Genomic DNA, 16,028 nt, shown 5'->3' with positions numbered 1-16,028 from the left:
CAACAGCACCAAGAAATGATGAGACACGTCATCAATATGGGAAACCACCGTGAGCCCTATCAACCACATTCCAAGTTATCTGAGTTACAGAAGACTCGCCCCTCAACGTTTGCTCACACCGATAGGCCACTAGAAGCCGATGATTGGCTTTGAGACATTGAAAGGAAACTGATTATTGCTCAGTGTTCAGATCATGAGAAGGTGCTTTATGCACCACACTACCTTACTGGAGCAGCTGCAGCATGGTGGGAAAACTTCCTACACATGCATCCCAGTGAACACAACATCACCTGGGAAGAGTTCAAGGAAGGCTTCCGTGGGGCACACATCCCCAGGAGCATCATAAAAATCAAGAAGAGAGAATTTGATGACCTAAAGCAGAGAGGCATGTCAGTGACAGAGTACAATGGTCAGTTTACCCAGCTATCCCGTTATGCCTACGACGAGCATATGACAGAAAACAAGAAGATGGAAAAATTCCTGGACGGCCTGGCACCAGCACTAAAATGCCAACTGGTTGTTCACACTTTCCCAGATTTTAAAACTCTGGTTGACAAGGCCATCACCTTGGAGAATGAGCGTCGTAGTCTGGAAGATCTCCGTAAGCGAGAGAGGGACAAGACGACTCATGCTCGCAACAACCGAAGCAAGACTGAGGTCCCAAGGACAGAAGCAAGGAGATCCACGACTACAGATCCAAGGCCCGTCAGACAGTTTCATGCCAGAGACAAAGATTTCACATACCATCCAGGGGTCACATGATATGCTTGTGGAGAAGAAGGGTACTATGCTAAACAGTGCCCAAAGCCGAGGAACTCGGCCCCCAAGCCGAACAATAGTGGAAACAATCCAGCCCCCAAGCGCAACAATTTCAATCCCAACAACAACCACAAGAAGGGTCACCTGAACCATGTGACCAGGGAAGAAGCGCAGAATGCCCCAGACATCGTGCTCGGTACGTTCCCTGTCAACACAGTACCTGCCACGGTTTTGTTTGATTCTGGAGCTTCCCATTCGTTCGTTTCGAAGAGTTTTGTTTTACAACATGGTTTTCCAATACTTCCTTTGGAAAAATCTATGATCATCAAGTCCCCCGGAAATAGGCAAATCGCTCAGGGTTACTGCCAAGGAGTGGTCAATGAGTTCGAAGGACTACATTTCCAAGCAAATCTCATCATGTTGGAGAGTAAAGGACTGGATGTCATTTTAGGAATGTACTGGTTGACCACCAACAAAGGATTCATTGACTGTTTCAATCGGACCGTGATTCTCATCCACCATCATGGCAAGACCATAAAGGTTACAGCTCAAGAATGGCCACGATCACAGCAACCAAAACTGAACAAAATGGACATTGCAGAACTGAGAAAAGTTCCAGTGGTATGCGAGTTTCCTGATGTGTTCCCTGAAGAACTACCAGGCATACCACCAGACCGAGAGATAGAATTCAGCATTGAACTAGCACCTGGCACCGCGCCCATCTATAAGAAACCTTATAGAATGGCACCCTCAGAATTGGTGGAGTTGAAGAAGCAGATAAAGGAATTATTGGACAAAGGATATATTCGAGCCAGCTCCTCACCATGGGGTTCACCTGTGTTGTTCGCCAAGAAAAAGGATGGGACGCTGAGACTGTGTATAGACTATCGAGCCCTCAATATGGTCACCATCAAAAACAAATATCCGATGCCACGGATAAATGATTTGTTTGACCAGCTCGCACAAGCCAAGGTGTTCTCAAAGATTGATTTGAGATCGGGATATCACCAATTGAAAGTACGGACAGAAGATATCCCCAAGACAGCATTCACTTCCAGATATGGATTATACGAGTTTACAGTGATGCCTTTTGGACTAACGAACGCCCCCGCATATTTCGTCCACCTCATGAACAAAGTGTTTATGAAATTCATGGACAAATTTGTCGTGGTATTCATTGACGATATTCTGGTTTACTCAAGGACACCAGAAGAGCATGCTAAGCACCTCAGAATTGTTTTGGGAGAATTAAGAAAACACCAGTTGTACGCCAAATTTAGCAAGTGCAAATTTTGGCTAAGGCAAGTTGGTTTCCTAGGCCACATATTGAACCAAGAAGGCGTGGCCGTAGACCCAGAAAAAGTCAAAGCCATACTTGACTGGAAGCCACCCACCAACGTTACAGATGTGCGGAGTTTCCTGGGAATGGCCGGATATTACAGAAGATTTATTGAAGGATTCTCCACTGTGGCAAAACCTATAACACAGTTACTCAAGAAGGACAAAAAATTTGTATGGACGGAAGCATGCGAGAAAAGCTTCCAAGAACTCAAGAAGAAGCTGACAACCGCACCGGTCTTAACCGTGCCAGACATACACAAGAGTTTTGAGGTGTATTGTGACGCGTCCCGAAAAGGTCTCGGATGTGAACTAATGCAGGATGGCAAAGTTGTCGCGTATGCCTCCAGGCAGCTGCGAAAACATGAGGAAAATTACCCAACCCATGACTTGGAGCTAGCAGCAGTCATACATGCACTCAAGGAGTGGAGGCACTTCCTGTTGGGAAATCGCTGTGAAATATATACGGATCATAAGAGCCTCAAATATATTTTCACACAGCCAGAGCTAAATTTACGCCAACGACGCTGGTTGGAACTGGTCAAGGACTATGATGTCGGTATTCACTACCATCCAGGGAAAGCAAACGTAGTGGCCGATGCACTTAGTCGAAACCCCAGACCGGACAACGACGGTCCGCAAAACTTGAGGCCTGAGTTTCGGCAAGAGTTTGCTAGGCTCAACATGATGTTAGTCTCTGAGGGCACCGTATCAAATCTGGAGGTACAACCCACCCTGGTGGAACAAGTTAAGAAGGCTAAACAGGGACATCCCAGCATCGAAGGTATAAAGAAGAAAATGAACCTTGGCAAGGCTTCAGAGTTCATCACAGACAATGAAGGAATATTATGGTACGAAGACAGACTTTGCGTACCTAACATTGAGGAACTCAAGCAACAAATCTTGACCGAAAGCCACACCGCTCCATACTCAATCCATCCTGGAGGAACGAAAATGTACAAAGACATTCAGGAAAGATTTTGGTGGCACGGCATGAAAAGAGATATAGCCGCATTCATTGCTTGTTGCGATTCATGTCAACGCATCAAGGCCGAGCATCAATAGCCAGCAGGGCTACTCCAGCCAAACAGGATACCGGAGTGGAAATGGGATGAAATAGGAATGGATTTCATCGTCGGGCTACCCCGATCACAACGTGGAAATGACGCCATATGGGTCATCACAGACCGACTAACCAAGGTTGCTCATTTCATTCCCCTGAAGACTACCTACTCCACACAAAGACTGGCAAAACTTTATCTCTCCCGTATAGTTTGCTTGCATGGAGTCCCAAAGACTATAATATCAGACCGAGGCACACAATTTGTCTCCAAATTTTGGGATCACCTACAACAAGCTCTGGGCACGCAACTAGCTTTCAGTACAGGGTACCACCCTCAGACTGATGGACAAACGGAACGTGTAAACCAAATCCTAGAGGATATGCTAAGAGCCTGTGTGCTCACCTATGGATCTAGCTGGTAAGAGAGTTTGCCGTATGCCGAATTTGCTTACAACAACAGTTACCAAGCCAGCTTGCAAATGGCACCCTTTGAAGCATTGTACGGACGAAGGTGTCGTACCCCACTGAATTGGTCAGAAACAGGTGACAGCCGTATCTTCGGCCCAGGCATGCTTAAAGAGGCCGAGGAGAAAGTTAAGCAGATCAGGGACCGACTCAAGACAGCACAGAGCCGACAAAAGAGCTACTATGATCAAAAACATCATGAGGTCAGCTTTGAACCCGGTGATTCCGTATACCTCCGAGTATCTCCTATGAGGGGTCTGCAACGGTTCAAAATTAAAGGGAAGCTAGCCCCGAGATTTATTGGACCATTTTGTATAAAGGCACGAAGAGGCATGGTAGCCTACCAACTAGACTTGCCCAAGGAGCTGTCAGACGTCCATGACGTATTCCATGTCTCACAGTTGAGGAAACGTGTGAGTAACCCGGAGAAGCATGTACCTCATGAGAGCATTGATATGCAACCAGACCTCACCTACAGAGAGAGGCCAGTAAAGATATTGGAAGAGTCTGAAAGGAGGACCCGTCAGAAAACGACAAAATTTTTCAGGGTTCAGTGGAGCAACCACACCGAGGATGAAGCTACATGGGAAAGGGAAGATTTTCTCCAGGCAGAGTATCCATATCTATTTGAGGATCAGCAGAAATCTCGAGGACGAGATTTTTCCTAAGGGGGTAGGTGTTGTGACACCCAAAAATTTATTTGGATTTTTCAAAAAAAATTATTGGACTTGAGGGAGGTAATTTAAATTTTTCTTCTCTTCAAAAGAACTCTCCTTTTCAAAATATTTTTTTATGGCAAGAATTTTAATTGGGTTCACCCAAGACTTGTTTTTGATCCTGGAGGTCCTTGCCTTTTTATTTGGACTCAAGACAAAATACTTTTCACTTGAGAAAAATGCCTTTTGAAAATCTCTTTGAAATTTGCACTCTGGCTTTTGGAATGATCCTTTGCCACTTTCAACTTTTCTCTCTTGCCATGGCCTTAGTGCAAATCCACTCTCCTAAACCTTCCCTCATCTTTGGATCATGTTTTGCATCAAATCCAGCAAGTTGAACCTCCTCCTAGATTTATTTTCCCATTTAAATCATATTCAAACAAATTTCTGTCTTCTATTCTAGCCATTGGTGATTTACAAAGGAACTCCACTTTCTGTTTTGATTTTTGCCCCCAAACCTTTTTCCCCTCCTAGTCCCTTGAACCCTCAACCTAGATCCATGAAGATCCACTGGTCTTCAGTTTGAATTTTTCAAACTACACTTGCTGCAAGTTTGGACCAGATTTGTCAAATTTGGTGAAATTCATTCAAATATTTCTCCAAAAATTCCAAGTAAAACCAGGCAGCCCCTGGGTGCATTGAGTGGTCACCTCACCAAGTCCCAGCCCCAGGAAATTTTTTCTCATTGCCAAATCATTCTGTCGAACACCTGCAGTGCATTGTCAAAATCAGGTTCAGAAAAGTTCAGAGAACATTTCAGTGCTACTGTCGTTTTCTTCAGAACTTGTTGTCGATCTCGACAGTGCCCCGATGTCGCCTTGCTCCCCGTCCCCTCCCCCTTGTTCCTGCCCCGCACGAACGCCTGGCAGCTTGCGGACGTCGGCGACAAGCAGCAGGAGGTGCGCCGCCCCGTGACCGACGCCAGCGGCGGCTTTGCGGCTGCCAGAGAGAGGCGCGGCGCAGACGGCGCCACCCAGCGCCGCCCAAGCCACCGGAGGTCGCCGCGTGGCCTTCCACTCCCCAGAACGCGCTGCCACTCTCGTCGTGAACCACTGGGCGCGGAGCGCGCTCTCTGCCGCCGTCGTGCCCGTGCGGCCACCCCACCGTGGACCGGCGCCGTTACGCCAAGACCGACCAAGATTAGCGGGGGAACGACACCAGTAACTTCCACTGATGCTGCCTGGCCACTCAAACCTCCTGCCAATCCACTGCATCGCCGTAATTGCTCGCCAGAGATTCTCCGTTCACGGCCACCTCGTCGATCCGCCTATAAATAGAGGCCCCGAGCTTCAACTCGAACCCACACCATCCCTGCACTCCACCTAGAGCACGCCTAGCCACTAGAAGAGTCCCGAGGAGGTCTCCTTCCTCAACTCCGGCCGCCGCGACCCGCCACGGGATCCAGCTCGATTCGCTCCCGTGCGTGCGCCTTTGCCTCCCATCCCTTGCCAGTAGCTTCACTATGCATCCCTCCTTCTGACCCGCGCTTCAATTCGAAGTTTGCAGCCCTCCACCGGAGTTCTCCACCATCACCCGAGCCGCCGTCCGCCGGAGAAAGTGTCGCCGTCGACGTGGTGCTCTCCGACGATCGAGTCCACCACCCACCGACGCGGAAGGACACGCTGAAGCTCTTGGTACCCTCCGATCCTCCTGACTCGCCGTGGTTCGACGCCGGCGTCCACCGCAGTCTTCGGGCGCCGGCGAGCTTTTTAAACTGACATGTGGACCCCCATGTCAGCCTCTGTTCAATTCTCCCTTGAACCGTTTTCTGTTGGCGCCTTCGGGCAAAATACGCTTTCCCTCTTTAGCTAGCGCATTTCTTTCTGAAGCGTTTTCTGGTTTCTCAGTTTAAACCCTGGAACTTTTTTGTTTCATTACAGATGAGTCCCTGGACAGAAAACCTTTATAACTTTTTAATAAAAAGAGATTTTTGAGTGATTCTTTTTCTGACAGTCTCAAAATTTTGTCTAGTTTTTTATGGGATTTATTTGGAAAAAATTTGGAGAAGTTTCTGTGCACGCGTTGGTTTTCACGTTAGTACCCGTTTTTGTTAAGCCGTAGGTTCCGGAAGAGGTGACGGAGCCGCGAACTTCGCCGAGCTAGACTCCGACTTCTCCGAACCAGGCAAGCATGTTTGAACCTTGGATATGATAGGTGTTTTACATGTTTGCGTGAAAGTTTGTGCGTGGCATATGAGTGTCGGTGAGTACCTCGTTGCTTGTGAGGCAACTACCCGCATGTTCCAAAGTTGCGATGATCTCTGATGAGAGATGGCCTAATCATGTGGTGACATGAAGGGCAGCAAGGTGGTACTGTTGTAGCATACCAGCCTTGTGTCATCCGACAATTTCCGACGTTAACGTGGACGGAGTCACGTTATCGTTCTTTTCCCCTCCGTGCTACCACGTGTTTCTTTGCCAAGATACGGTTTAGTAAGTTGGTAACCTCTTTCCGTGTACACACCAAACAGAGGGGCCGGGATGATGGTTCCTTGGCCCAGGATTAAAGCCAGTCATCCGGTCAGGGGGCATGGGTGTTTCCAGTTGGGACCGAGAGGGGGGGCACCCCCTTAGAGCGCGCGTATAGAAATTTGATCCCATGCTACGCGAGGTTGTAGCCTCCCCGTCTCAAGGTTTTTCTTGAACGTTGCCGAGGGTGATCCCTGGCTTCGGAAGATTGAAAGGGTGTGTACTAGTCAGACGTGTTTCTTCCAAAACACCGTAAACGGAACTAGTCCCCGTGACTACTGAAATCCGTTGGCTATGGTTAAGTACAAACTCTGCAGAGTAAATTCCTTCCAAGTCATCGTATCCATGATCAAGTAGGGTGATCAGTATATCCGTGTCTATCCTCTTAGAATTTTATTCCCGGTGAGCAAGCTTAAGTGGTAAACTTAGTTTAATTGTTACCCCTGTGGATGGACTAACCTGATATCTCTTTCGTACTTGTAATAATTTATAGCCTATATTTTCTGTTATAAGCCCTTTATGAGGTGTCGCCCCGACGCCTGACTGTGGCATTATTATTCTCGCAGTTTCCTCTCGAGGAGTCATTCAGACCCTCGTTTGGCACCAGTATTACTATTCTTGCAGTTTCCTCTCGAGGAGTCATTCAGACCCTCGTTTGGCACCAGTATTACTATTCTTGCAGTTTCCTCTCGAGGTGTCATTCAGACCCTCGTTTGGCACCCAGTATTTACTATCTATATGTCTGAACGCACTGGTTAATTTGTTCATATGCTTCATGTTTACATTTGTTATATCTTATGTCCGAACTGTCTTGCGAGTACTTTCATAGTACTCACCTGGCTTGTTGATTTGGCCAGATGTTGACGAAGGCGATCTCTTGGATGAAGAGTTTGATAGCGCGTCCGACGCCTAGAGGAGTCCCAGTCAGTCCTGCGCGATCCCGGATATTGGTCACTTGTATTATATACACTTCCGCCACCCGCAATAAGTCTCCTCGAGCCTCACTCTGACGCTCGAAGAGCTGTAGTCTTCAGGAGTCATATCAGTCGCTTCGCGATGATATTTCCACCACCGTTATTATCGTGAGTTAGTAGTTATGCCACCCCATCCGCCGTCTTGTTTTATCGGCGTGCTTGTAATAAATTGTTGGGCAGTCTCCGCTCAACCTTGTATTATATTCAGTACTCCTGGTATTTTTCTTCTGTGACCAAGATATTGTCTACCAGTGAAAAGGAATTCTTCCTTACTGGTCCGTAAAATGGATTGGTCTCTTAATAATTATTTTATTGAAAAACCGGTCGTGACAAGCACCCCAGTGTTCGAACCTCAAGGGTTTTGCCGGAACCCGAAATCCGACACCTGTGGCCTCCCTTGTTAGAAATGATGTTCCACCTCAGCAAGTTGTTTCTGAAGAAGGTGAAATCCCTCACTCCGAACCCCAAGCTTCTCCCACTCGTGAAACACCGAATGTTTCGGCTCCTCCAACTGTTCAGCAACAAAAGATTCCCAAAGAACAAACGCAACCACCTCCAGTCCATGTTCAAAAGGAATCTGCTTCGTTGCCTGGACTAAGAAACATGCCACACACTTCTGAATCTCCTCGTTTCTGGACTAAGGAACAGGCCCTCTATTACTCTTGGATTCTAGATGGCAGCCGAAAGATATTTCCTCATGAGTTCCTCGACATATCAACTATGAAGAGTATTGGATATTTTGATCAGCTATTGCAAGATCTGGAAGATTTTTGCCTCACGAATGTCTTTACATTCGAACATCCATGGAACAGAGAAATCATTCTTCAGTTCTATGCAGCCTTGTACATTTTTGGCGATGAATCTGATAGCTCTAAGTAGACCATGCAGTGGATGACCGAAGGGAAACGAATCAAATGCTCTTCAACAGATTTTGTCTTACACTTTCATTTCCCTCGATTCGAGCATGGCAAAACTGAAATTAGAGTGCACAATATTGATGTTATTTCAGATGAAATCTTTCGATGCACCATGGATAAGGAAAAGATCCGTGACTACAATGGCCCCCCAAAGCCAGAGCACTTAACTTTCGAGAATCAAACTATATACCATCTGCTCACTTACATCATTTGCCCTCTAGCCAGCACTACTGGAATCAGCTAATTTGCCATCTGCCAGCTCTTTGCCGTCTGCTAGCTGACGGCAAAGAAGCTCTTTGCCATCAGCTACCCAAAAGCAGATGGCAAAGAAACGGCAGACGGCAAAGAAGCTCTTTGCCATCTGCGAGCTCTTTGCCGTCTGCCAGCAGACGGCAAAGAATCTTTGCCGTCCGTTGGCAGACGGCAAAGAGTGAGGTGGCCCCCACCCCCCGCCCGTTTGGGAAAAACTTAACGGCCCACCAGCAGACGGCAAAGAGGCAAAAAGGCGGACGGCAAAGAGAGGCGGACGGCAAAGAGGGCACTACCTAACGGCCCGTACCCCCCCGCCCGTTACTCAGTTTCTCCTCGCCGTTCTCTCCTCCCACCCCGCCGCCGCCGCCGCCGCCCGCCGCGCGCCGCCGCCCCACCGCCCGTCGCCCGCCGTCGCCCCACCACCCGTCGCCCCCGCCACCCCGTCGCCCCGCCGCCCCGGCTCCCCGCCGCCCCACCGCCCCGTCGCCCCCCGCCCCGGCCCCCCGCCGCCCCGCGCCCCACCGCCCCGGGCCCGGCCCCCCGCCACCCCAGGCCGCCTCCTCCACCGCCCCGCCCCCCTCCTCCACCGGCCTCCTCCACCGGCCCTGCCCCAGGTGAGCCCCCCTTTTTTCTGTTTTTTCTGTTTTTTTCCTTTTTAGTTTTAGATTTAGTTTTAGTTGTAGTTTTAGGTTTAGTTTTAGTTTAGTTTTAGGTTTAGTTTTAGGTTTAGTTTAGTTTGAGGAAAGAAGAAGAAGAAGAAGAAGAAGAGAAAAAGAGGAGAGGAGGAGAAGAAGAAGAGGAAAAAGGAAAGGAAGAAGAAGAAGAGGAGGAGAAGAAGAAAAAAGAAGAAGAGGAAGAAGAAGAAGAAAAAAGAGGAGAGGAGGAGAAGAAGAAGAGGAAAAAGGAAAGGAAGAAGAAGAAGAGGAGGAGGAGAAGAAAAAAGAAGAAGAGGAAGAAGAAGAAGAAAAAAGAGGAGAGGAGGAGAAGAAGAAGAAGAAAAAGGAAAGGAAGAAGAAGACGAGGAGGAGGAGAAGAAAAAAGAAGAAGAGGAAGAAGAAGAAGAAGAAGAAGAAGAAGAAAAAAGAGGAGAGGAGGAGAAGAAGAAGAAGAGGAAAAAGGAAAGGAAGAAGAAGAAGAGGAGGAGGAGAAGAAAAAAGAAGAAGAGGAAGAAAAGGAAGAATAGGAAGAAGAAGAAAAGGAAAAAAGAGGAAAAAAACCCGACCCGACACGGCACCCCGACCCCGACCCGGCACCCCGACACGACACCCCGACCCCTAGACCCCGACCCCGACCCCAACCCCGACCCCCACACCCCGACCCCGAGCCTGACCCGACACCCCGACCCCGACACCGACACGGCACCCCGACCCCGACCCGGCACCCCGAACCCGACCCCGACACCCCGACCCCGAGCCTGACCCGACACCCCGACCCCGACACCGACACGGCACCCCGACCCCGACCCGGCACCCCGACCCGACACCCCGACCCCGAGACCCCGACCCCGACACCGACACGACACCCCGACACCGACACCCTGACACCACACCCACCCTTACCCCGACACCGACACGGCACCCCGACCCCGACCCGACACCCCGACCCCGAGACGGCACCCCAACCCGACACCCCGACCCCGAGACCCCGACCCCGAGCTTGACACGACACCCCGACCCCGACACCGACACGGCACCCTGACCCGACACCCCGACCCCGAGACCCCGACCCCGAGCCTGACCCGACACCCCGACCCCGACACCGACACGGCACCCCGACACCGACACGGCACCCCGACCCCGACCCGGCACCCTAACCCGACACCCCGACCCCGGGGTCCCGACCCCGACACGGCACCCCGAGACCGACACGACACCCCGACCCCCGACACCTCCCGAAAAGGTGTTCTTTGGCCTTCCAGAAGCGGACGGGGTCATATATTTGTGAATTATTAGTTAGGTCATATATCTTTCGATTTTGTTATGAAAAACATCATATATAATTGTGTTGATCGGGTAGTTTTAAATGTGCAGTTGTTTCATCGCTGCGAGGTTTGGTGTTCGATGACCTCGCCGTGCGTTTGACGAGCTCTGCCCCTTCGTTCGTGGGTGAGCACAAATGACATGTCCTCCTCCCCCATTAATTATTTGATCTATTCCGATGAAACTTGATAGCTAGCTATATATGTGTCTTGAATCATCAGTATGCGTAACCAATATGTGTCTCCCGTTCGAAAGCGTCATAGTTATAAATATGCATGCATTTGCATATTTATAACCTTGATTCTTTCGAATTGTCCAACGCTATCCATGGACAGCCCGAGTATGTTTAGAGTGGGTTCGTTTTCCCATATGCTTTGCTCCGGATCCGACGCATAAATTTCGTCAGTGCCTCCCCTGTTGTTCTCCGGGTACACATCCTCTCTGTTTATTGCAGAGACGTGTATCAGGAGAACAGCGGGGAGGTGCTGCCGAAATTTTGCGTAGGATCCGGAGCATAGCATGGGAAAATGAACCCAATCTAAACATACTCGGGTGGGATTAGGACCTATCATTACCTATTAGAGTGTAGGTTGCATGGACGTAATAAAATTGACAAAGTAGATCAACTGATGAATATATACATGGTGAATTATATATATATATATATTTGTTGTGTGTCTAGTAGCTCTGAAAGTCAAGATGAGTGATCGTGCGTAGATGTACACCGGTCACACTGGTCAGAACAAATGGAGCACTGAATGGTTCACAAAAACCAAGGGGTTTGTGTGAGCCGCATTTGCAAATGGCCAGAGGAAAACCTGGTGCCCCTGTTTACGGTGCGGCAATTGGGAAAAGAGGACAGAGGCTGAAATGGGCAAACACCTGCAGAAGAGTGGTTTTACGCCCGATTATACGGTGTGGACATTTCATGGTGAGTCTGCCCAACGTGACCGAGCTGAGGTGGATCGTCGTCGCACCGACGAGCATGGTACCGGGATGGAAAACATGGTGCAAGACTTTGATGATGCTCGGGATTCGGACGAGGAGATGGAGGAATCTGCAAAGGCCTTCAATGAAATGTTGGAGTCTTCAAAACGTCCGCTCCATGAGCACACTGAGCTTTGTCAGTTGGATGCCATCTCACATGTAATGGCTCTGAAGGCTCAGTTCAACTTGGGCAGAGAATGCTACGATGCAATGATGACAGTATTTGGACGCTTTCTACCCAAAGGTCATGTAATGCCTGCAAACCTGTACCAGTCGGACAAAATCCTCCGTGCACTGAAGATGCCCTATGATAAGATACATGCCTATGAGAAAGGATGTGTCTTGTTTAGGCTTGACTATGCGGACTTGAACTATTGTCCCATTTGCAAGTCTTCCAGGTATGTTGTGGTAGACAACGGTATGGGTGAGAAGACACAGACCAAAATCCCCGTTAGTGTTCTTCGGTATATGCCAATCGTACCAAGACTTCAACGTCTTTTCATGGTCGAAGAGACGGCCAGACAGATGACATGGCACAAAACGGGCAAAAGAACCGAACTAGACGCAGATGGGAATCTGATGATTGTACACACATCGGATGGTGTTGCGTGGAAAAAGTTTGATGAATTACATGGTGACAAAGCGGCAGATCCGAGGCATCCTTGAGTCGGCATCAGCACGGATGGGTTCAGTGTGTTTGGTATGACGGCAGCCCAATACAGTTGTTGGCCCGTATTTGTCTTTCCACTCAATCTCCCCCCCCAGACAGATTATGCAAAGAAAGAACATTTTCCTGACGTTGATAATTCCAGGGCCCAACTATCCGGGGAAAAATATGAATGTGTACATGCAACCGCTTAAGGACGAATTGCAAGAAGCCTGGGATAATGGGTTCAAGACATACGATGCCTATAGCAAACGGAACTTCATAATGCGTGTCTGGTACATGTACTCGACGCATGACTTGCCGGCGTATGCGCTATTCGTTGGCTGGTGTGTGCATGGAAGGTTCCCGTGCCCCACATGCAAGGGAGCTCTTGAGTTTCGTTGGCTTCAGGCCAGTCGCAAGTTTTCTTGCTTCGACATGCATAGACAGTTCCTGAATCCTTGCCATAAGTTCAGGAAAGACAAGAAGAACTTCATCAGAGGTAGAGTTGTCAAAAACTCTGCACCACCTGCATTGACAGGCCAACAGACCCTGGATCAGTTAAACTCTCTCGAGCCAGATCAAGAGCGTCCAGGGTACTTCAAGGGGTATAATTCTAAGCACACCTGGACTCACAAAACATGCTTATGGGATCTGCCTTACTTTAAAGACCTCCTTTGCCCACACAACATCGACGTGATGCACACTGAGAAGAATATCGCCGAGGCACTTTTTGGTACATTGTTCGGCATAGATGGGAAGTCAAAGGATAATACTAAGGCTAGAGTCGATCTGGAGGCGCTATGTGATAGGCCGTTACAAAACATGAAAGAACCGAAAGGAAAGCAGAACTGGACGAAGCCAAAGGCATGGTTCAATCTTGGAAGGCCAGCTATGAGGGAAATTATCTTGTGGGTGAAAATGCAGTTGATGTTCCCCGATGGGTATGCAGCGAATCTACAGAGGGGAGCTAGTCTTGATAAATTGAAGATATTTGGTCTCAAGAGTCATGATTGGCACATATGGATTGAGCGGGTAATGCCGGTGATGTTGCGTGGCTTCATCCCTGAGGATGAATGGCTAGTACTGGCAGAACTCAGCTATTTCTTCCGTGTTCTTTGTGCGAAAGAACTATCGCCTGGCGTGCTAGAAGAAATGGAAGAGTTGGCGCCGGAGTTGATCTGCAAGTTAGAGAAGATCTTTCCACCGGGCTTCTTTAATCCAATGCAACATTTGATTTTGCATCTCCCGACCGAGGCAAGATTGGGGGGGCCCGTGCAAAATCGTTGGTGCTACCCAACTGAGAGGATGCAGAAGACGCTTCGACAAAAATGTAAAAATAAACGTAGAATTGAAGCATCGATGGCTGAGGCATTCATCACTGAGGAGGCGGCAAACTTCGTGACAGCACACTACGAAGCCAAAAATCATCATTTGCATAATCCGAAGCCTTAGTACAATGCTGACGACCCTAAAAAGGGTGGATCCAACCTCAGCCTATTCAAAGGGAATCTCGCACCAGCCAGTGTTTCAAATCTAGTATCTTTGGATAACGAACAATGGCGGACCATTTCGTTGTATATCTTCAACAACCTGATAGAAGTGCGGCCGTACATCGAGTAAGTTCTCGGTACATAGTTTCGCAACTTCTATTTCCTTTGAACTGCTCTTATTCCTGGATATTTCATACAGTCGATATGTCGCCTTATTCTCGTATGGAGCGGTGATCCAAAAGGATTCTGTCGAAGAGTATGAGCTTCTCGCAAAGCAAGGAGGCGGCTATCCCGGTTTCATCTCTTGGTTCAAACAAACGGTAATTTCTATTAGACTTGTAGGCTAATTTGTAGGCGGCTATCCCGGTTTCATTCGCTAATTTGTGCGTAATGTAACAATCCTTTCATATTAAACTTGTAGGCTAATTTAGAGTCTATGGACGCCGAATTGAGACAAGTCGCTAATGGTTTTGACTATAAGGTCCGTTCATTTGACAAATACGACTTCAACGGGTATCGCTTTCGTACCTATGGCAAAGAGCTATCTATGGCCGACCGAAAGTCTACAAATTGTTGTGTATCTGCTATCGGCGAAGGAGGTACCGAGTATTATGGGAGAGTTGAAGCAATTTATGAACTTCTATTCTATGGTGAAAACCCACCGAATGTCGCAGTCTTCAAATGTTATTGGTTTCAGCCGAAGGAGACTAGAAGGACTCATGAACATATAGGGCTAGTTGAAATCAACCAAAGCACCCATTTAGATGTTCCTGATGTCTATATTACGGCTCAACAGGCGACCCAAGTATTCTATCTACCATGGGCCTGCCAAACTAATCTAAATCTGAAAGGTTGGGATGTCGTTTATGAAGTGCCGCCACGTGCTAGACTATCTCCCCCAAAGGAAGAGGATTATGAACCTCACATTAACCCAGACACATATGAAGGAGAATTCTTCCAAGAGACACGTCTTTCCAAAAAGCGTTTCAAGAACCGCTATACTTCACCCCAAAACATTGAAGTAGACAGCGACAGTGAATCCGACATCACCCCAGAGGAGGAACAAGAAGAGCCGGAACAAGAAGAGGTTACTGCTGCGGATGACCTGTCATTGCTTGACCGATTACGTCAAGGTGGCCTTCCACATGTTGATGCCACTGAACCGTATGAGCCCGTCATTGATTATAGTGATGATGATGATTATGCATTTATTGATGATACTAATCGAGATTATTAGTAGTGTCAGGTATTAAATTTTTTAATGTTGTACTTGATGATGATACACTTAAGTGATACACATATTATTATTCATGTCGGTCTTTTTTTTATGTTGTACTAATTTCGTTTACTGTTTGTCATGGCAGGTGTTGAAAGATGGTGGGCGCTGGTCGGGAGCGCGCCAAGGCCCCTTCTTCGTCGGCGCGTGGTCTGAGGTCTTCGATTCCAGACGCACCTCTCTGCCGAGCGTTGCTGGACAGTATGTCCACACCGCCGGGCCCTTCTTCGTCGACCGCGGTGCCCAGCAGGGGACGAGGTAGGAAGAGAGGAGGTGGGGCACGTGGTCGCGGGAGAGGAGGTAGGGTGACTGCTACGGCGCCTTCCTCGCCGCCACCCCCAGCTGTTTCACCCGAGCACGTGACTGCTAGGGTGGACTCGTCCGAGGAGGAGGCTACACGGACTCCGGTCCACGAGCCTCCGGTCCACGGGTCTTGGGCCCATGAGCCTCGGGTCGACTGGCCTTCGGCCCACGAGAGTTCGGCCCACGAGACCCCGGAGGAGCACATGTCCGGATGGGGTACCTGGCCGGATCAGCCCGAGGAGCCGAGTGGCCATGCTGATGATGGCGGGGAGCCGACTAATCTTGAGGAGGAGGGTGGCACCGTCTACCAGCGTGGTGCTACATGGCTCCCGTCCGTGCCGGTGACCCGCGAGCAGAGGTGGTTGATTTTCCCTGATGGGGAGAGGTACGTA

Source organism: Aegilops tauschii, chromosome 2 (assembly GCF_002575655.3).
Source record: "Aegilops tauschii subsp. strangulata cultivar AL8/78 chromosome 2, Aet v6.0, whole genome shotgun sequence".
Classification (NCBI taxonomy): Eukaryota; Viridiplantae; Streptophyta; class Magnoliopsida; order Poales; family Poaceae; genus Aegilops; species Aegilops tauschii.
Note: the sequence above shows the minus strand (reverse complement) of the source record.